Genomic DNA, 21,579 nt, shown 5'->3' with positions numbered 1-21,579 from the left:
GGTTAAGAAGCCAGCATTGCCCCAGCTGTGGCATAGGTCGAGAATGTGGCTTGGGTTCAAACCCTGGTCCAGAACTTCTATATGCTGCAGGTGTGGCCGGAAAAAAAGGAGAAAAGTTCATTTAATAATCACTGGGAGTTCCCAGGTGGCTCAATGGGTTAAGGATCTCATTGCCATTGCTGTGGCGCTGGTTAGAAATCATAATTATTCACACAGAACCCCTCCCCAAGCTCTTTCCTACCCTGAGCATCTGCTCTCACAGGTCCAGGGCACACCTCCCCTGCCTTCTGTCCAGGGTCATCTGCCCAGGCCAGTGCCCTCCACCCAGACCTCACAGACCTTGCGCAGCTCCCGAAAGTCCGAGGGTTCAGAACCCACCTCCCCACATGGCTCTGGGAACGGCGTGCCCACTCCCCTCCCCTCTGCTGGCCCAGCCCTTTCACACAGGGGGCCTTCATGGGACACACCTGGGCTCCCACAACCCCACTGTCCTTTCAGAGTCCCCCCCCACACACCGCAGGGTGTCAGAGGTGGGGGAGGGCCTGGGTGGGTCGCAGGGGTGCAGGGGAAGGGGCGCAGTGGGGGGCTGTCATGGGAAGCTGGGGAAGGCGGCGCCCCCAGCTCAGGTGAGGCCGGGGTGAGCGGGAGGGCGGGGCCTTCACTGGTGCCGCCCCCAGCCCCGCCCTGTCCGCGAGGCTTTAGGCTCCCGGGGTCGGTTCGCTGCGGGAGTGGGGCCGCGGTGCAGCGTCCGGCAGAGCGCGGTGAGTCTGGCGTCACGAAAATGAGGCGGCAGCCCTCTCCCTGCGCCTGGCTTCGTCGGGTTCTCGCGGGGGACCCGTCAGGCTGTGTAGACGCCGCAGGTGGTATAGATGTGGTTCGGGCTGTTGGACGCGTCGGACTGTGTAGACGCCCCCCGGGGTTGTGAATGAGGCCGGGCCCTGTAGACGCAGTCGGGTACCCGGGGTTTGGGGGGACCCCGAGGGCTCCCTGTCCCCGACGGCCACTCTCCCACCTTCCCACCCGGTAACTCGGGTAAACCCGCGGTGGTGCCTCTGCAGGAGCTGCGACAGGCGGTGGAGGGTGGGGGTGGCAGGAAACCATGGACCAAGACTGGGAGGTTTCTGGGGGTTTGCTGAGGGGACCCTTGCTTACCTCCCTGTGGCTCCTCTCAGGCAATCCCTTGCTTGTGAGTGAAAATATAACAAGGACTTGGGGGTAACAGTTTAGGGAGGGTGTGGTCACAGGGCCTTAATTTTGGGTGTGGGTCGTATGGGGGAGGGGCCGTAGAGTCAGTTACCTGGGGCTGGAAGCTTCCCCCACTCTCCCCCTACCCATTGCTGGGGAAGGTGGCTGCCCAGGGGTCCTCCATGGAGGGCCCTCCTGTCCCTGTCTCACCTGGGGTCAATCTGGGGCTCCCAGCCCAGGTGTGGTGTGTTTATAGTTGTGAGTGGGATTAATTGTAGGGCCAATGATGGATTGCCTATGGCTGTGTGTGGTTGTGTCCTTGCCTGTTGGTGTGTGTTGTGTGTGTAACTAGTATGTGACTACACATGTGTGTCACAGTAGTGTGTGGCTATGTGCATGATCACACTGAGATCCTGTATGATTTTGTGTGTATGTGTATGGGCCCTGCTTCCCAATTTCCTTGTTTGGGAAGTAGGGACAGGAATTCCTGATGCTCCACAGGAACCCCCAGGACGCAGCATGTACCCTCCTGTGCCACCACATCAGGTGTCACCTTGGACCTGCCCACCGTGTGGGACAGTGGTGGACAGGCCCCGAAGCCCAGCCTGGGTGAGATCCATGTTGTTCAAAGCACACTTGGCCAGATTCTGAATGATTAGGATACAATGTGTGGAGCTGGGAGAGACTTCACACAGATGGGCTGGGTGGCTTTTCCTTTAAGTGGGCACCCAGCTCAGCACAAGGCTGCGTGGAGTCGGGTCCACCTCTGGTACTGCAGCCACTGGTGCAGGCAAGTGTCCATCCTGGAGGAGGACGTGGGGGCAGAAGTGGTGGTGCCAAGGTCTGGGCATCTGTTCCTGTCTGTGGAGTAGAGGGAGGGGAAAGAAACTGGCAGGCAGAGCCTGTGGCCCTGTGGCCCTGTGACCGGTGTGTGGGGAGCAGGGGCCTGAACCCAGGTGTGGACACTGAACCCCCTCCCTTTGGCCACCCACCATCCGTCTTCCTGCCATGGGTGGGCTTTAGAGCTCTTGGTCCATGTCCCTAGGGCTCCTCTGTCTTACCTGGATAGCAGTGTCCTGGGGGAGCCATACCCAGTTCATGATGGAGAACCACCCAAGGCAGGGGAAATTCCTGAATTCTAGGACTCTGTGTAAGAAACAGGGGGGACAAAGAGGGAGACAGAAACAGAGACAGACAGGAACAGAGAGACAGAAATAGAGATGCAGAGATAGAGATACAGAGACAGGAACAGAGAGAAAAAGAGACAGGGAGACAGAGAAGATAGCTAGGGACGGAGGCGGAAAAAGAAACAGAGAAATAGACACAGAAACACAGAAGAGACAGGAACAGAGAGAAAAAGAGAGAGACACAGGAGACAGGACAGAGACAAGACAGACCCAGGGAAAGAGACACACAGAGACAGACAGAGATTGAAACAGAGATATAGAGAGACAGATACAGAGACAGGGAGATAAAGGTAGAGAAAGAGGGAGAGATAGAGAAGAGATGGTTTCTCCGAGCCTCAGTTTCCTGATCTGTAAATTGGGGACATCGGTGCTGGTCCCCACCATGGGAGTGACATCAGGGCTAAATTAACTGTCACAAGTCTGGGAGCCCCACAGAGGTTTTAGGCATGAACATTCTGCCTGTGACTTGTTCTCTCTCGCATAAGCACACCCCAGCCACAGAAAAGTGGGAGGAGGGAGAGATGGCTGTTGCCAGTTCTTTATTTTAGTATACATGGCTCTAAAATTAAGGTAGAGGACAACGCATGCTGGGTTGCTGGGTCACATCTGCCTCAGACATTGTTGTATTTCCCATTTTACCTCTACTAATTCGGAGAATGATTTCAGAATCGTCTTCATTGCAGAGACGATAACCCTTCCCCCAGGGTCTCCTAGTGTTCAAATCTTGCATGACCACAGCACAATGATCAAAACCAAGAACTTGACATTAAAATGACCATAGGGAGTTCCCATTGTGGCTCAGCAGGTTAAGAACCCAACTTGGTAGCTGGTTTGATCCCTGGCCTTGCTCAGTGGGTCAGGGATCTGGTGTTGCCTTCAGCTGTGGGCAATGCCACAGATGGGGCTCGGGTCTGGCATTGCTATGGCTGTGGCATAGGCCAGCAGCTACAGCTCTCATTTGACCCCCAGCCTGGAAACTTCCGTATGCCACAAGTGTAGTCCTAAAAAAAAAAAAAAAAAAAAAAAAAAAAAAAAAAAGGGAAATGAGCATTAAACACTGTCAAATGTCCTTTTTCTGTTCTGGGATCCCATCCGAGATCCCCTACTGTGTTTAGAACCTGTGTTAACTGTACAAGTCATAAGTGACTGGAGGTTTCTTTCTTTCTTTTTGCTTTTTAGGGTTGCACCTATGGCATGTGGAAGTTCCCAAGAAGGGGTCAAATCAGAGCTTCAGCTGCTGGCCTATGCCCCAGTTCATGGCAAACCTGGATTCTTAACACCTTGATTGTGGCCAGGGATTGAACCTGCATCCTCATGGATACAAGTTCGGTTCGTTTCCATTGAGCCACAATGGGAATTCCTGGAAGTTTCCTTTTTCAATCTTGTCTTTATCCGTTTTCCTGGGTATCACCCATGTTTATCAGTTTCTGGCTTCAACGCCCCACCCCCACCCCCACCCCGAGTCTCTGACTCCCTTTTCCTCTGTGCACGTTAAAAAGCTACAAAAACATGAGATAGCATCACTGCAAATAGTTTTCTCACAAACACCTCTTCCCTTGAAAACCTAACAAAAAGTCCACAGACAAAAAGGGAAAGAAAGAAAGAAAAAAAGACCAAGCTTATTAAATTTCCTGCAGACTTGCTGAGTGATTTATTTCATGAAGTGGGGGCAGTAGGGGAGGGGAGGTTTCCTGGCTGGATTTGGGCCTGAGGCGCAGGACCAGGAGAAATAGGAGAGGCTGCAGGGCAGACAAGAGATGCCTGTTCCATAGACCAGTGTGCTGCTGTGGAAGCAAAGAAGGGGAGATAAACGGGCTGGAAAACTGTGAGCACCTTGGATTAGTGGTAAGAAACAAATTAGGGAGGTGGGCGAAATGTTGAGACTGAGGAAGAGAAAACACTTTAGGAGCCCCAGGAGCAAAGCCAAGGTGAAGTTTGGGGTTTTACTGAATGAAGTTGAGAGTTGACCCTGCTTGGAAAAAAGTGACCCCAAGTGGTATATTTCCCTTGGAGAGGCTGAACTGCTGTTTGAAGCAACTGGATAAAATCAGCCATTAATGGGGCATAGGCCAGCAGCTGCAGCTCCGATTTGACCCCCAGCCTCAGAACTTCCATATGCTGCACCTGCAGCCCTAAAAAAAAGAAATAAATAAAAATACAAAAGACAAAAAGAATTTGGCTATTAAAGGCAAGCAGAGGATTCAGGGTGGGGCTTGTCGTGGGGGGCGGTGGCTGCAGGGGAGGATGCCGGAAGGGAACAGGATGGGCTGCAGAGAAGAGTGTGGTTTCTGAGAAGGAGAGTGGAAAGGTCCTGGGGCCTGCCTCATGTATCAGCTCTCAGTTGCTGCGTAACAAATGGTCCCCCAAATTAACAGATTAAGACAGGCATTTATTATGCCAATTTCTGTGGGTAAGAATTTGGGATGTGTTACAGAGGAGGGGGGCAGGTCCTGGCTCAGAGTGTCTCAAGGATGTTGTAGAGCACATGGCAGCGGGGCTGCCTCACCTGAAAGCTCGACAGGGTGGGGGAGCTGCTTGAGCCTCCTCACTGCATGGCTGCTGGTCCCTCGCACGAGGGCTCAGGAGGGAAGTCCTCTGTGCCTTTTACAACCTCAGATGACTCAGCCATTTCCTCTGGGATTTTCTATTTTTTAAGCATGAATCAAATGCAGCCCACACTGTAAGGGAGGAGAATTAGGCTCCACTCAAGAGAGGCGAGGCAGAGATCTGTGGATCTTTAAAACCCATGACCTTGGGCAAGTTCCACAGCTCCTGGTAGCCTCCATTTCCTCTTCCTTTAGAATACAGCCAGTCTTGTAGGTGGGTTGTGGTGCTAAGTTAGATAATGAAGGTAAATGTTGTTTAGTGCAGTGCCTGCCAGGTAGAACATGCTTGTTGACTTTTTTTTTTTCCCTAATCTTTATGGCTGTACCCTTGGCATGTGGAAGTTCCTGGGCCAGGAAATGAATCCAAGCCACAGCTGTAACCTATGCCACAGCTGTGGCAACATCAGATCTTATAACCCACTGTGACAGAGTAGGTAAAACCCACACCTCTGCAGTGACCTGAGCTGCTGCAGTCAGATTCTTAACCCACTGCGCCATGGTGGGAACACTGCTTGTTGACTTACTTATGCTGAAGGTATTTTTCTCTAGTACATGTCTGTTCTCTCAAGGGACGATATACCAGCTATAGTCACCAAACCAGAACTCCTGGAGCTGTGAAGTCAGGTTGGGGAGTGAGGTAACTTGCTCTCTCTGTCCATCCTGGGCTGGACATGCTCTTTCGCTGGCTCCCCTTCCAGTAGTCAGCCACTTCTGCAAAAGGGGCTCCAGGGGGATCCAGGCTTGGCTCCTTGGCAGAAACCATCTTACCTGGTTTTCCCACAGGTGCAGCCGGCACAGTTCAGGGGAAAACCCACAAAGCGGGGGATGCAAAAGTGGAGGTGATAGGCGTGAGGGTATAGACAAGCTCATCAGGCAGATGCAAAGGCCCTGAGGCAGGACAATGTCTTGTGGATTTAAGGAGAGGCTGGTGTGGCCAGAGCAGAGGGAAGAGCTGAGGACAGACAGCCGAGTGGGTGGGACCAGGTCTCTCAGGGCTTTTGCCCTGAGTGAGAGCTGGGGGAGGCCCGTGCAGAGGTGGACAGGGCCTGAGTCAGATTTCAGCTGGCTCCCCGAGGGTGCCATGTCGTGGAAGCAGCCAGCCCTACTGAGGGGCCTGGGAGATCTCTGTGTAGCCCAGTGTAGAAAGCATGAAAGTGACCTGGTCCTACAAGGATCTTGAAGGAGGAGCTGATGGCATTTGCAGGCCAACTGATGGAGAATGTGAGAAAGGCATCAGAATGGCCATGGGGGGTTGTGGTCTGAGTGGGCATAAAAGTGGAGCTTCCATCTGAGATGGGGAAAATGGGGGAACAGAGATTCCGGGGCTGAGAAGGGGTGTCGGACTGGTGGGAACGAATTATCCCCAATTTGGTGGCCTGAAATAACTCCTGTGTACTATGTCAGGATCTCTGTAGGTTGAGTCTGGGTATGACTTTGCCAGGTCCCCTCCCTGCTCAGGGTGTTTCAGGGCTTCGATGGAGTGCTGGCTGGGCTGTGTTCTCATTCCAAGGCTGGGCTGGGGAAGGATCTATTTGTAAACGCCTGCTGGTTGCTGGCGGATGACCACAGTTCTGGCTGGTGGACACCCTTAGCTCCCAGAAGCACCTGCACTTCCTTCCCATATAGGTCCCTCCAACATGCTGACCTATTCACCAGACCAGCCAAGAGGGTCTTTTAGCCCAAGTCTGCTAAGATGAGGGTCCTATATGATGTCATTTAATCATGACGGTGACATCCCATCACCTCGGCCATGTCCTATTGCTTAGGAATACACCACAAGCCCCACCCACACTCAATGCAGGGAGATTAGACAGGGGTGTGAGCACCAGGAGAAGGTCATCTTAGGTCACCCAGAAGGAGGTTCCAGTAGCCAACTGAATGTGAGTCTGGAATTTAGAGGATGAGTCTGGCTTGGAGATGTCAGAGATGTTATTAAAACCACGGACTGGAATGGGGCAAGGTGCATAGCTGCAGGTAGTCTGTGAAAATATTTACTTTTTCTTCTTGAAGTGGTCTCCTTTTTAAACCTAAAAAGGAAGCTTAATCGCTGACATGCACAAACAGCAAACAAGTAAGAGTGGAACTGAAAAACAAACTGGGTAGAAAGCCAAAGGGTGCTATCCATTCATGAATGTCCTCCAGGGCCCAGGCTAAGATGAAGCAAGCAGGACACTCACCTTGGGCCCAGAGTTTAAGTGGATGCCAAAAAACTCTAGATCTAGAGAAATGATATTATAGTGCAATCTTGGAAATATCAGGTGAATGCGGAGGAATTCTGGATATGCCGGGTATCAACGTTTTAAGCAAAGATGGACCTGGGCAGGGCCAGGATGGGGAGAAGAGAAAGATGCTTTGGGCGTATGCAGGATTGATCCTGTATTTTTTTTTTTTTGTTTGTTTTTTGGCCACCCCTTGGCCTATGGAATTCCCAGGCAGGGATCAGCTCCCAGCCGTAGCTGTGACCTAAGCCACAGCTGCAACAATGCCAGATCCTAAACCCGCTGTGTTGGGCCAAGGTTCAAACCTGAGTCACAGCACTCCCAAGATGCTCCCGAGCCCACTGTGCCACAGAGGGAACTCCTGGATCCTGTCTGTATGTAAAATGTTGATATTCTGTGGGTCGTAAGAGTTTTTTGGTGTTATTTTGATTTTTTACAAAATGTTGCGTAAACTATCATTTTTCCTCCTTTTTTTTTTGGCTGCCCCTTGGCATATGGAAGCTCCTGGGCCAGGGATCACACCTGAGCTGTAGTTGCAACCTCACTGGGCCAGAGATTGAACCTGAGTCCTGGCGCTGCAGAGACACCGCCAGTCCTGTTGTGCTGCAGTGGGAAAATCCTATTGCTCTTGTTGCAAGGGATTTGGTGCCCCAACCCCCCTGCCCTGGCCTAGCGTCCTGCAGCTAAGGTTGACTCTCTCTGGAAACAGGTTCTGGCAAGTGTTAGCATAGCTTCGAAGGCACGCTGGGCTTAAACTGAGCCTCTCTGTGCAGGTCAGGAGGCTGGAAACAGACACTTTCCCCGCCTCATTCACAATCACAGCTCAGTTCTCAGGGCCCCTTCCTTGAAAAGCCCTGAATGTCTCCAGACTTTCCCTGGCCTGTGAAAACAAAGTGGGAGGAGGGTGACCAGATGTCCCAATTTCCACGTTAAAACTGGAAGCATCCCAGGTGACCTGGGGTGACTGCCACCCCACATGGGGGGTGGCTTGCTCAGTGTTACCCCATCACTGCTTGGCTGAAGCCATGAGATGACAGTGGTGTGTGTTTCTGGGGAGGGGAGGCTGACGGAGCCTCTGGTTCAGCTGATATCTCAGTGCTGACCATTGGCAGTCTGGTTCTGCACCCTCTTGGTGCTTTGGTCATGTCACATAGCCCCTTCACTTTCTGTCCCTGGACGGGGGTGGACACTTCAGATCTTTGAGCAGGTACAGATCCTTCTGGAAGCTTTCAGGGATCATTCTGGTAACAGGGATGGCGTCTTCCGCCTCCACTCTGTCTTTTCTGCCTATTGCACAGTCATTCTTTAGATCGGCCTGGGTGTTCTCATGTATCTCTCAAGCTCAGGTAGTAACTTATCTTTGGACGTTGCTTTCAGAAAAATGAATTATGCCTCATCCTGTCAAGGGCGCTCTCTCAGCCCGAGGTCACCGCGTGGAGCCAGCAATCGTCTCTTCTCTTTTCTCTGATTTCTCTTAATCGGCTATCTTCCCTCCTTCCTGCTCTGCTTTTGTATTCCACCCTCAATCTTTGCAAAAAAATACAGAAGTAAAGCACATTCTAGAAGATGTTTTGCCATCTGAGATTAGAGGCGTGAAGGATCTTCTTGAAACTTCCATCCCTTTGCCTCTCTCTTCAGTAAAGTGCCCACCCGTCTGAGCCAGGCTGTCTCCATTATGTTTGAGTGAAAGGCGAAAGATACATTGAAACAGGCAGACTTGTTTTTTGATCTACCCAACACCAAATGATTTGTCTGAGGCACCTTTAAAAAAAATAAACAAAAAACCTGAAGTAGACTTTACATCTTGCTCAGAAATTTATTTCAATTTAGAAATGTGGATGTTTGGGGAAAGTCGGGTTTCAAATGGACTTACGTTATGACTAAAGAGGGATAATTAGCTGGCGATCAATCTAGCCTTCATCTTTTGAGCCTCAACATTAGATGGAAAATAAAGCAACACAGAGACGTTGCTACTTGGAGGGTCTTGGTCCATTTTCTGCAAAGCCAATAAGCACACTCCCATTTCACCTTTGGTAAAAGCATCAGCTTTTCACTCAAGCAAGAAACACCTTTTCTGTGCCAACCATTTGCAAAGACTTTGCAGGGAGATGAGAGGAAGGGGCAGGTGCAGAAGGCTTTTGCAGGGACTGCAGCGTGGGTTTAGTTTACAAATAGTTTGACACGCTTTGCCTTGTGGCCACTTGTGTCATCTCATCAAGATTTTGCCCCCAAGGGAGGCCAGTTGGTGAGAACACAGACCTCCCCCGAGGCTCCTTGGTCTCCAGGGACCCTTTTCAGAGGTGGAGGACAAACTTAGGAGGGAGGTCCTATCCTGACCGTGGGCAGTGCATGGGTCTGCCAGGCCTCATGGGAATGGGCATCCCATGGCATGCAGAGGTGACGCCATCTAGGATTCAGATAAGCCTGACATGGTGTTGATTAAATGGTCTCTTTTTTACAATGGCTGATAAAGTGGGTGAAGGCCTGTCGTGTCCTTGTAGAAGTTCCTGCTCCCCACTTTGGCTTGTCCAACAGCCGTAAATCTTGATCTCATAAGAGACACAACCCCAACTTTTACCAGGTCAAGCAAAGATTGGCTCCTGTGCCTGGGCGGTCAAGGATCACCTGGCCCCAGGAAGGGCTGGGTCACTCTTTACTGTCCCTGAGGTCCTTCCCTGGTTGTGACCCCCACCTCACAACATTCACCAAGCCTCTTCCTTCCTAGGGGAGGCCAATGAGGCTGCCAGTGCCCCAAGCCTAGCCATGGCAGCTTAGGAGGCCCTCTGGGAAGACTTTCATCCTGCCTATTATTAGTTAAAACCTATGAAATTGATCATATCCTGTTCTTGGGTACCTAAAATGACAGTTTCGTATAGTTGAAATTCAAGGAAGAAACGTGGTTAGCCACCTTCATTCATATGCAACCCTTTGGACAAATCACTGATGGGGATGAGGGGTGGTTATGATTGACAGGCCTGGGTCCTAGGGGGCAATCATCAAGAGGGATGGAGGGGGGGTACTGTGATTGGTAGGCCTGGATCCAGTGTGGACGAATCACTGATGGGGATGGAGGAGTGGTTACTGTGAGTGGCAGGCCTGGGTCCAGTGAGGACCAATCACTGATGGGGGTGGACACCGAATACTGTAATTAGCAGGGCTGGGGGCCGGCTGGGTGGGGCATCATGACTAGGGTGGGCCTTTCCCCAAAGAAAAGGATTCTAGGAATGCAAAAGAGGTTGTCACTCATGTGCCATAGAAAATTAGAACCAAAGGAACAAAACTGATCAGGGACCAGACAGGAACTGAAGCATTGAGAGGTTCACTGCTTTGCTCGGGGCTAGAGAACGAATTGGGTTGAAGCCATAATGTGGTCCTTGGTCTTCCAGTGATCTGCGTTCCTTCTACCTGACGAGAGGGGATGGTGGGGGAAGGGCAGGCCCATTGTCAAGGTGCTCATCCTACAAAAGATCTGCCCAGTGCCCCAACTCAACACACAGCTCTCTTCTGGGTCAGCGCTGAGTAGCAAGGCCCACAGAGAGCCTCTATTAGCAAGTGGGCCTATGGGGCTAAACCCAGGCGTGGGCAGGGCCGATCTCTGTGGAGGCTCCAGGGAAGAGTTGGTTTCTGCCTCTTCCACCTTCTAGAGGTGCTGCATCCCTTCCTCCATCCTCACAGCCAGCAGCGTGGCATCTCCCGTCTCTCTCTGCCTCTGTCCCTCCTGCCTCCCTCTTATGAGGACCTTGTGATGACACTGGACCCCCGGGGCATCCAGGGTCACCCCCACCTCAGGGGCCTTAAAGAAAAGTCTCCCTGTCACGTGAGATGACACATCCACAGATCCGAGGACCAGGATGGAGACGTCTTCCAGGCATTACCCTTCCTGCCACAGTATCCAAAAAAAAAAAAAAAAAAAAAAAAGCCATTTCTTGGAAGTGCCTAGAAATACTGTCAAATGTTTCAGACCAAACATTCTGCCTTTTCTGAGCTTTGCTTAGTTCCAAGGCTGATTTTGGAGCCTGATTTTTATCTGCCCTCCACCAGGCCTGCCAATGGCTGGATGAGGTTTCTCTACCCTTCGGGGAGGCCGCACCGGGGTCGGGCCAGGGCACGAATGCACTGGTGTGTGGGGCTGGGGCTGGGTTGGCAGGAGGCCTGGCCTCTCCTGAGTCTCTTCATTTGTTCACAGGTACTCAATCTTGGCCTCCACGTCTGGATGTTTCTGTTTGTGAACAGTTCTCCCTTCTCACATCTCAGTTTCCAGGACGTATCAGGTCCCCTCTCTCTCTTAATTCCCTTCTGTTTTTAGTGCGGTAAATTATACACAATGTAAAATTTGCCATCTTCACCATTTTCAAGTGCACAGCTCAGTGGCATTAAGCACATTCACATTGTCTTGTGACCATCCCCAGCATCATCTCTAGGACTTTCCCATCTTCCCAAACTGAGACTCTGTCCCCATGAAACACTGACTCACCAGCCTCTGCCCCACCATCTCCTTCCTGTCTCTGTGGATCTGACTCCTCTAGGGACCTCCTGGGAGTGGAATCAGACATTATGTGTCCCTCTGGCTTCTCTCACTGAGCAACACGTCCTCAGGGTCCATCCATGGTGCAGCAGGTGTCAGAATCTCCATTTTTTAAGACTGCATCACATTCCTCTGTATGGATGGACCACGTGTTTTTACCCATCATCCATCAATGGACACTTGGGTTGTTTCTACCATTAGCCACTGTGAATCATGCTGCTGTGAACATGGGTGTGCAAATATCTGTTTGAGACCCTGTTTTCTATTCTTTGGGGTGTACATATGCCAAAGAGTGAAAGTGCTGGAGCATATGGTTCTATGTTTAATTTTTTGAGGATCCTCCAGGCTGCTTTCTAGTCATCTGCACCCTTTTGCGTTCCCAGTACAAGTGCACAAGGGATCTGGTTCCTCTCCTTCCTTGCTGACACTTGCTATCTTCTGGTTTGGGGTGATAGCTGTTCTCCTAGTGTGAACTCTCTCTTTTCAACTCATCCTTCATGAGGCCGTGGGGGCTGACTGCAGGGTCAGCAGCCACAGTCCCCACGTAGGACCTGCTCTTACTTGTGACACCAATTGCAAGTTCAGGGATGTTCCGTATGAACTGTGTCCTCCCTTGAAATTTGCATTAGAGTCCTGACCCCCAGCACCTCAGAAGGTGACCTGATTTGGAAATATGGTCTTTGCAGATGTCGTGAAGTTAAAAGGAAATCAGGGTGGGCCTGAAGCCAATATAGCTGGTGTCCTTATAAAAAGGGGACAGTTGGACACAGACACACATGGGGAGAAGGCCGTGTGAAGATGGAAGTAGAGAAGGAGTGATACAGCCACAAGCCAAGGGACATCAGAGATCACCAGTGACCCCCCAGCAGCCAGGAGGGAGACTGGAACAGATCTCTCTTGGCCTCAGAGGGAGCTAGCCCTGTTGATCTGCTGACTTCTGACTCCTGGCCTCCAGAACTGGGAGATGACAAGTATCAGTTGTTACAGCTGCCCCGGGAAACTAATGGGGTGGGGTGTTTTCCCCAAACCACCCTGGGGTTTGACAGTTCACTAGAAAGACTCAGAAATCACTAAGAGCTGTCACAATCACAATTACATCTTTAAGATTAACCATAACAGCAGTTCCCATCGTGGCTCAGTGGAAACAAATCTGACTAGTATCCATGGGGATGCAGGTTTGATCCCTGACCTCGCTCAGTGGATTAAGGATCTGGTGTTGCCATGAGCTGTGGTTCAAGTCCAAGATATAGCTCGAATCTGTTGTTGCTGTGGCAAAGGCTGGCAGCTACAGGTCTGATTCTACCATTAGCCTGGGAACCTCAACATGCTGCAGATACTGCCCTAAAAAAAAAAAAAAAAAAAAGTTGTAACAGTCAGATGGATTAAGATTATGGACTAACATCAGCCAAAAAGGAGTTGCCATTGTGGCTCAGTGGCCTAAGGACCTGACCTTGCCTCTGTAAGGATCGGGGTTCAATCCCTGGCCTTACTCAGTGGGTTAAGGATCTGGCATTGCTGTGGCTGTGACATGCGCCAGCAGCTGCGGCTCCTATTCAGCCCTTAGCCTGGGAGTTTCCATATGCTGCAGGTATGGACCTCAAAAGAAAAGAAAAAAATATCAGCCAAAGAGAGAGACTCACAGGGCTGGGTCCAGCTGTCTGAGGCCCATCTGGCTGTTAGCACAGAACACTGAGACTGGGGGATCCTATACAACACACATTATTTCTCATGGTTCTGGAGGCTGGAAATGCAAAATCAAGGCACTGGCAGGTCTGGTGTCTGTGAGGCCTGCTTCCTGGTTCATAGAGGGCTGTCTTCTTACTGTGTTCTCACGTAGTAGAAGGATCTAGGGAGCTATCCTGGTTCCCTTATGAGGGCACTAATCCCATTCAGGGAGCTCCACCCTCATGACCTAATTGCCCCCAAAGAGCCCACCTCCAGATAGCAGCATGTGGGGGGTTAGGGAATAGAAATTCAGGGGAATACACAAACATTAGTCCATTGAATCGGGAGAATCAAGTCATCAACTGAAGTTCTGATCCCCTTCCTGTGCAGTCAGGGCACATCCTTCTGGTCAACAGGCGACAACAGGCACAGACTGTTGCCAATCAAGACAGCTGCCCCAGGCTCCAAGGTCTGGGGCTTTCACTGGGCACAACTGATTTATTCTAAGTCATTGATGGACCTCAGTCTCCCAGAGATCACTTCCCAGAACCAGAGGCAAAAGCCAAAGTTTTTTCTTTTTCTTTCTTTTACTGTGTCCACAGCACGTGGAAGTGCCAGGGCCTGAGACCAAACCCAAGCTACAGCAGTGACAACACTGGATCCTTAACCCACTGAGCCACCAGGGAACTCCCAAACCCAAAGTTATGACTCCCATAAGGAATATCTCTCCCCCCTTGAATCCCCACCCCTCTCTCTTCCTGATATATTTGCCTTCTCAGCTGCTGCTTAAGGAAAAACTAAGAGAAGGCAGGCATGATGGCCCATGGTGCACAGATGAGGTTTTGCTCTGGGACAGAAAAACCCAAGACGTGGGCTTCTCTTCCTGGGAATGCCAGGATCCTGGCGGTTGACCTCCATGCTATGAACACTGCTGGGGGGCTAGGCCCAGAGATTTGTGTTTTCCATAGAGTATCAAGATCCCAGTGACTACAGCACTGAAATCAGTGCCTGTCCAACTTGATATAACATGGATGGTTATCTCTGTGTCTTTGCCTATAAAGGCTGCATCCAGGATTTTGGTGTGAAGCATATCCAGTATCATCAGTTCTAAGTATTTTATTAATTTAGCTATAACTTCTTAGAATCATTAATTCATTAGAAGTGATTTTTATATTTTCAATCGTGATTTCCTTGTTATTTCTAGTGATCTGATTTAATTGCACTGTGGTGAGAGAAGTGGTCTGAGATTGAGCTTTGTTGATATTTGCTTTGTGGCTACTACATGGTTAATTTTTGTAAATAGGCCAGGTGTGTATGAAAAAGTAAGTTTGTTCTCTAATGCCGAGAATATATAAGTCCTTTAAACAAACTTGTGTCGTATTTTGCTATGTGGTACATATGAGTTTAGAATTTTTATCTCTTCCATTTTGTGACTTTCGCTTTTTACAAGAGACCACTTAAAGCACTTAATAGCTTAAAAAAAAAAGTCTTACCTGATAAATTCTTTTAGCTTGTAAGATTAGTACTTTTGTACTTTTTCTCTTTTTCTTTGTTTTCCTCCCTTTTCCTTGCTTTCATATCTTTTTCACTCTACTTATGGGAACTTATCCATTTTAATTCTCTTATTAAAGTTACCCTTAAAATGTTATCACAGACACTTAACAAATGTGGAATTTGTCCATAGTCTCTCCTTTTTTTTTTCTTGAACCTTAATGTCTTTTCACTGCAACCATCCCTTCTGTCTTGTGTGCTAGTTCAGCGTTGGTTTTTTGTACACCCACATTGCTCATTATTAGTATTTTATATACATAGAGCTTCTTTATATGTTCCCACATGTACACCAGTGTCTGGACTCACAGAACTACTTCTCACATTTTTCCTCTTAATTCAATTTTATTCTTCCCCAGATACATTCTTCAGTAGCTTTTTCAATGAAGGTCTGTTAGTGGTAAAGTTCTCGGTCTCTTCCTGGAAATGTCTGAATTTCATTTTCTTCCTTGACTAAGTTGGTTTATGCATATAATTGTTGGTTGACCCATTCCCTCCCACCAATCTGAAGATATTCTTCCCTCACTTCTGATTTCTTTTCTTTCTTTCTTTCTTTCTGTCTTTCTGTCTTTTAGGGCCGCACCGGTAGCATATGGAGGTTCCCAGACTGGGATTTGAATTGGAGCTGTAGCTGCTGGCCTATGCCACAGCCACAGCAATGCAGGATCTCAGCTGAGTCTGTGACCTACACCACAGCTCACAGCAAGGCCAGATCCTCAACCCACTGAGCAAGGCCAGGGATCAAACCCATGCCCTCATGGATGCTAGTCAGATTCATTAACCCCTGAGCCATGATGGGAACTCCGATTTCTTTTATTTCTGATGAGAAATCTGATGTCACTCTTTTTTTTCCTTCTTTTTTTCCTTTTCTAGGGCCGCTTCCCGCGGCATATGGAGGTTCCCAGGCTAGGGGTCGAATCGGAGCTATAGCCACTGACCTATGCCCAGCCACAGCAACGCGGGATCCGAGCTGCATCTGCGACCTACACCACAGCTCACGGCAATGCTGGATCCTTAACCCACTGAGCAAGGCCAGGGATTGAACCCGAAACCTCATGGTTCCTAGTTGGATTCGTTAATCACTGAGCCATGACAGGAACTCCTGATGTCACTCTTAATCAGCCTTCTGTTGTAAATAACCTATCTTTTCTTTCTAATAACTTCCATCATCTTTCCTCTGTTTTTATTCTGTAGATCATAGTGCTTTTCTTGCCCTTTTTCTTTTTTTCAGTCTTTTTAGGGCCATACCTGCAGCATATGGAGGTTCCCAGGCTAGGTGTCAAATCGGAGCTATAGCCACTGGCCTACACCACAGCCACAGCAACTGCCAGATCTGAGCTGTATCTGCAACTTACACCACAGCTCACGGACAAAGCTGGATTCTTAAGCCACTGAGCAAGGCCAGGGATCGAACCTGTGTCCTCATGGATACTAGTCAGGCTTGTTTCCACTGAGTCATTACAGGAACTCCCATAGTGCTTTTCAGATCTGAGGATGCATGTCTTTCAACCACTCTGGGAAATTCTCAGCTAATTTCTCTTAAAATATTGCCTCTCTCCCTTGTCTAGTTTCTCCTTCTGGAACCCCTATAAGATATAGAGTGGTACCTTCTGTTCTATCTGTGCTATGTATCAATTAACCTCTGTCACAAGTTTTCCCACTCTTCTCTTGCTGCAATCTGGGTAACAGATCTATCTTTTGAGTCATTTATTCTTTCTTTTCTTTTTTTTTTTTTTTTTAGGACTGCAGCCTTGGCATATGGAAGTTCCCAGGATAGGGGTTGAATTGGAGCCACAGCTGTCAGCCACAGCCACAGCCACGCAGGATCCAAGTCATGTCTGCAACCTATACCACAGCTCATAGCAATGCCAGATCCTTAACCCACCAAACAAGGCCAGGGATTGAATTTGTGTCCTCATGGATACTAGTTGGGTTCATTTGTGCTGAGCCACGGTGGAAACTCCTGAGTCATTTATTCTTTTTTTCTTGGCTTTTTAGGGCCACACCAGCAGCATATAGAGGTTCCCAGGCTAGGGGTCTAATCGAAGCTACAGTGGCCAGAGCCACAGCAACACCAGGTCCCAGCTGTATGTGCGACCTACACCACAGCTCATGGCAATGCCAGATTGTTAACCCACTAAGTGAGGCCAGGGATCAAACCCACAACCTCATGGCTCCTAGTTGGATTGGTTTCTGCTGCACCACAGTGGAAACTCCCTGAGTCATTTATTCTTTATTGACCTGCATCTGTTGTTTAACTCATCTACTGAGAATTTAATCCTAATGACTATAATTTTCAGTGTTAGAACTTCTACTTTCTAAAAAGTTGTACCCATTTTTTTATGAGATCATTTTTCATAGTTTCCGTTATTTTATGTCTGAAAGAATTTCAAACAGATCTGTTCTATAATCTAGGATAGTTTCACGTTCTGAATGTCTTCACTCAGACATGTCTGGTACTGCCTTCTTGTGTCTGCTGACTCTTTCTGTTAGTGTTTTTTTTTTTCCCTCTAGTGTGTTTTGCACTGTTGGGTTGCAAGCTTATTCTCAGCGTGCTTTTATCCGTGGGGATTCTGCAGAGCCTGGGATGAGGGTGTTTTTCTCTTGACAGATTTTGTTTTACTTTGTTTTTCTGCCCTTCACCCATTGGGTTCAACTTTTTAAAAGCAGAGGAGTAGCTGGGTTTTCTTGGCAAAAAATCACTCTGGCTCCAGTGTGGATTATGAAGTGGGGGGACCAAGTCTTGGCAACTATTCAAATTTGAGGTGGTGACAGCTTGTACTAAGCAGTGTGGATAAAGACAAGTGCTGGGTGCTAGATCAAGGGTCAGCACACTACGGCCCATTGCCTCTTTTTTTTTTTTTTTTTTTGTCTTTTTGTCTCTTTTAGGCATATGGAGGTTCCCAGGCTAGGGGTCCAATCGGAGCTGTAGCTGCCAGCCTATGCCACAGCCACAGCAATGTGGGATCCAGGCTGCCTCCAAGACCTACACCACAGCTCACAGCAGTGCCAGATCCTCAACCCACTGAGTGAGGCCAGAGATCGAACCTGCAACCTCACAGATGCTAGTCAGGTTCGTTAACTGCTGAGCCACAATGGGAACTCCTCCACTGCCTCTTTTTTTTTTTTTTTTTTTTTTTTTGTCTCTTGTTGTTGTTGCTATTTCTTGGGCCGCTCCCGCGGCATATGGAGATTCCCAGGCTAGGGGTTCAATCGGAGCTGCAGCCACCGGCCTACGCCAGAGCCACAGCAACGGGGGATCCGAGCCGCGTCTGCAACCTACACCACAGCTCACGGCAACGCCGGATTGTTAACCCACTGAGCAAGGGCAGGGACCTAACCCACAACCTCATGGTTCCTAGTCGGATTCGTTAACCACTGTGCCACGACGGGAACTCCCTGCCTCTTTTTTGAAAACACTCTCATGTGTGTTCATGTACCTAGTGCTGCTTTCATGACATCATAGCAGGGTTGAGTAGTTACAACACAGCCTGTGGGACTACAAAGCTGAAAGTGCTTCCTCTCTGGCCCTTTTTGCAGAAAACGTTGAGTGACACCTGTTCTAGAGAAAACTCAGGGTATAGAATCTGCAGGACTTAGTGCTGGATTAGTCTGATGGGGATAAGTTCACTCGTCCCTAAGTATCTGAGGGGAATGGTTTCAGAACCACTCGCCCCCAATACCCAAACCCGCATTTGCTCAAATCCCTTATACAAAATGACTGAGCATTTGCACATAACCTATGCACATCCTCCTGTATACTTTATATCATCTCTAGATGACTTATGATACTTAGTACAATGTAAATGTTGTGTAAATAGCTATAACTAGAATATAAAGGCTATGTGAATAGTTGTAGGCATGTGGCAATTTCAAGATTTGCTTTTTGGGACTTTGTGGAATGTTTTTGTTTTTGTTTTTGTTTTTCACCTGAATATTTTCTGTCAGCTCCTAGTTGAAGTTGTGGCTATGGAGGGCCAACGTTAAGTGAGAATTCAGGGCTTGGGCAACTGTGTGGATGAGAAGTTTTGGAGAAAGAAAAGTAGTTTAGTTTTGGACAGATTGTGTTTTGGCGTTACCTCTGTTGGCCTGGAATTGAGGGGTTTCCCGAGATGTGGGACTTTTCTGGGACTGAAAGCCCCGGGAAGACTGAGACAGTTGGTCACTCTAAGTGTTGGCAAGATATTGATAGAGTCAAGATGGGAGTTTGAAATGCGTTCTAAATTTGCTTGAAACTAAACAGCTCTCTGGTGCTGAGAGCAGCCCCTGGCCAATAGACAGATGGAAAATGGGACTCAGCCCTACAACCACGAGGAAGTAAATTCCGTCAACAACAGGGAGCTCAGAAGTGGATCCTTCCCCAGTTGAGCCTTCAGATGAGAATGCAGCTAACACCTTGATTGCAGCTGAGTGAGACCCTGGGCAGAGGAAGCACTAAAACATGCCAGAATCCTGATGCTTGGAAACCTGGATGAATGAGTGTGTGTTGTTTTAAGTGGCTACATCTATGGCAATTTGTTATGCAGCAGTAGATGACTGATACACTTCCTCGAAGATGACCCTTACTTGGTCCCTCCTGCCACAGGGATTTTACCTATTTTGTTCTTAGCATGTGGACACCTGTTGATTCCAATGGGAATTTACTGGATTCTTCTTTATCCTTCAGAATTCAGTTAACTCATCTCTCCATCAGGAAGCCTCCCCTAACCCCCCTCTCCAGGTCAAAGTTTCCTTCTTATAGACACTCAAAAGCCCCATGGAAAGACACATCTCTCCTTTCCAGCCTTTATTGTAGCTGCCATTTTAATTTACTTGGGTCCCTGTCACTAAGATTTACGCTCCATGAGCTGAGAATTGCAACTGTCTCATTCAGGGCTGGGTACCCAGCACAGAACAACCAGGCCTGGCCCAGCGTAAACGTCGGATTGATGGGAATGGAATGAATGGTGCTTCTATATTCAATGCTAAATAGCAGTAGGGGCCCTCCTGTGCTCTAATGATGGTGATGACAAGACAATTTAGAGAACACAGGAATCCTTAGAAAACCCATGGGGTTGGGGGTGGCAGGGGTGGCTGGGGTTGAATGAACACAGTGTGTGTGTTTGGGTGGGGGGGTCAGTGAGCTCATATACTAAATTTGAGTTTCCAGCCCTAATCACAGAAGTGAATCTCGGTGTCTTTGTCCCTAAAACATTTCATCAAGTGATTCTTAGAGATTCTCTGGCTCCTCAGAAGGCAATTCAGCTCAAGTGTAAGAATAAAGGGGTAAGTGTTGTACAGACTTGCCCCCCTACCCCTGCCACCCCAGCACAGCTCCCCTTTCTCACCAGCTCTGGATGGTGGCAGTGAGGCGCAAAGTGGCTGTTCCTAGCAGGGACATGTTACCATGATAGGATGGGACATTTGGCTGGGCCCTAGGATGGGATTCCAGGCTTAACAAGAAATATAAGCAATTCAAACAAATAACAAATACTTTCTTTTTTTAGTACAACTATTTCCTAGATTTTAGACAAGACTATTAGAGAGTCAGGGTTCTCCAGAGAACTAGAATCAGTAGCCTGGAGAGAGACAGAGACTGAGAGATTTTAAGGAATTAGCTCATAATCCTTGGAGCTAGCAAATCCAAAATCTACAGGGCAGGATGCAAACCCAGGGAAAAATTGATGTTGCAGCTCAAGTTCCAAGGCCATCTGGAGATAGAATTCTCTCTCCCTTAGGGGGGACCTTGGTCTTTTCTCTTAAAGCCTTCACCCGATTAGATATGGCCCACCCACACTAGAGAGACCATCTGCTTTACTCACCATCAACTCATTTAAATGTTAATTATGGATTTCCCTTGTAGTGGAGCAGGTTAAGGCTCTGGAGTTGTCACTGCAGTGGCTTGGGTTCAATCACTGGCCTAGGAACTTCCACACTCCACAGATGTGGCCAAAAAAAAATGTTGATTACATCCTCACAGCAGCTTCTAGAATCATGTTTGACAAAACTCCAGCACCATGGCCTAGCCCCATGGGACACACAGAATCAACCATCACAAGGTTTTTTATATCTACTTGATCTAAAATCCATTTCGCTAGGTGTCCTGTATTAGATCTGCCACCCAGGCCTGCCACCCATCCCTGTGGGCCTCCGAAGTAGCTCCACTCCCACCAGAAAAGCACTTGGCTGAGAGAGCACCTTTGTGGACCCCTGTCTGGGGAAATAGAGCAGGATTGCTCCCCCACTGCCTTCTCTGTGGTGCTCACATGGGGAAGAGTGTGTCGGAGGCCAGGTATGAATCATTTCCCTCCCACAGGCATGAAGCACCCTCCCCAGGCTCGGGGGCAGAAGGGGAGGTGATGAGATTCTGCACCCACCCACCCCAAAGAAAAAGGCTTTTCTGCAGGCTAAGAACATGCTGGGTTTGGCATAAAGGTCTGTTCAGGTCTTAGGAACATAAGAGAATTCTCCAGCAGGGAGCTGAGTGTGGCTTAACACATGTCAGACTCTCTGAGTTTTATGTGGTGGAAACCAGCTGCCTTACATGAATTTGCTGGCTCTTGATATGGAGCTGTTCCAGAGGTGGAAGTGCCGGAGCTCAGCCTATCCCCACCTCTCAGCTCTGCTTCCTTGGATCTGAGGTCCTAAGTCCCTGGGCCCTGGAG

The 21,579-nt window shown here is 48.9% G+C and overlaps 1 protein-coding gene across 8 annotated transcripts in view; it reads left to right on the top strand.

Moving 5' to 3' along the window:
• Positions 1-724: 724 nt before the first annotated feature.
• TMPRSS9 (transmembrane serine protease 9) overlaps positions 725-21,579 on the top strand; it is a 70,253-nt gene continuing 49,398 nt past the window's right edge. For all 8 annotated transcript variants that reach the window (XR_014837848.1, XR_014837847.1, XR_014837850.1 and 5 more), the window contains exon 1: positions 725-761. The gene's annotated coding sequence lies outside the window, so the exon portion shown is untranslated. The remainder of the gene's footprint in view (positions 762-21,579) is intronic.

Source organism: Sus scrofa, chromosome 2 (assembly GCF_054392235.1).
Source record: "Sus scrofa isolate SSC_HxYL_T2T_F1_AM1 chromosome 2, Sscrofa_HxYL_maternal_Yorkshire_Landrace_v2.0, whole genome shotgun sequence".
NCBI lineage: Eukaryota > Metazoa > Chordata > Mammalia > Artiodactyla > Suidae > Sus > Sus scrofa.
Note: the sequence above shows the minus strand (reverse complement) of the source record. Positions and strands in the feature narration are given on the sequence as shown.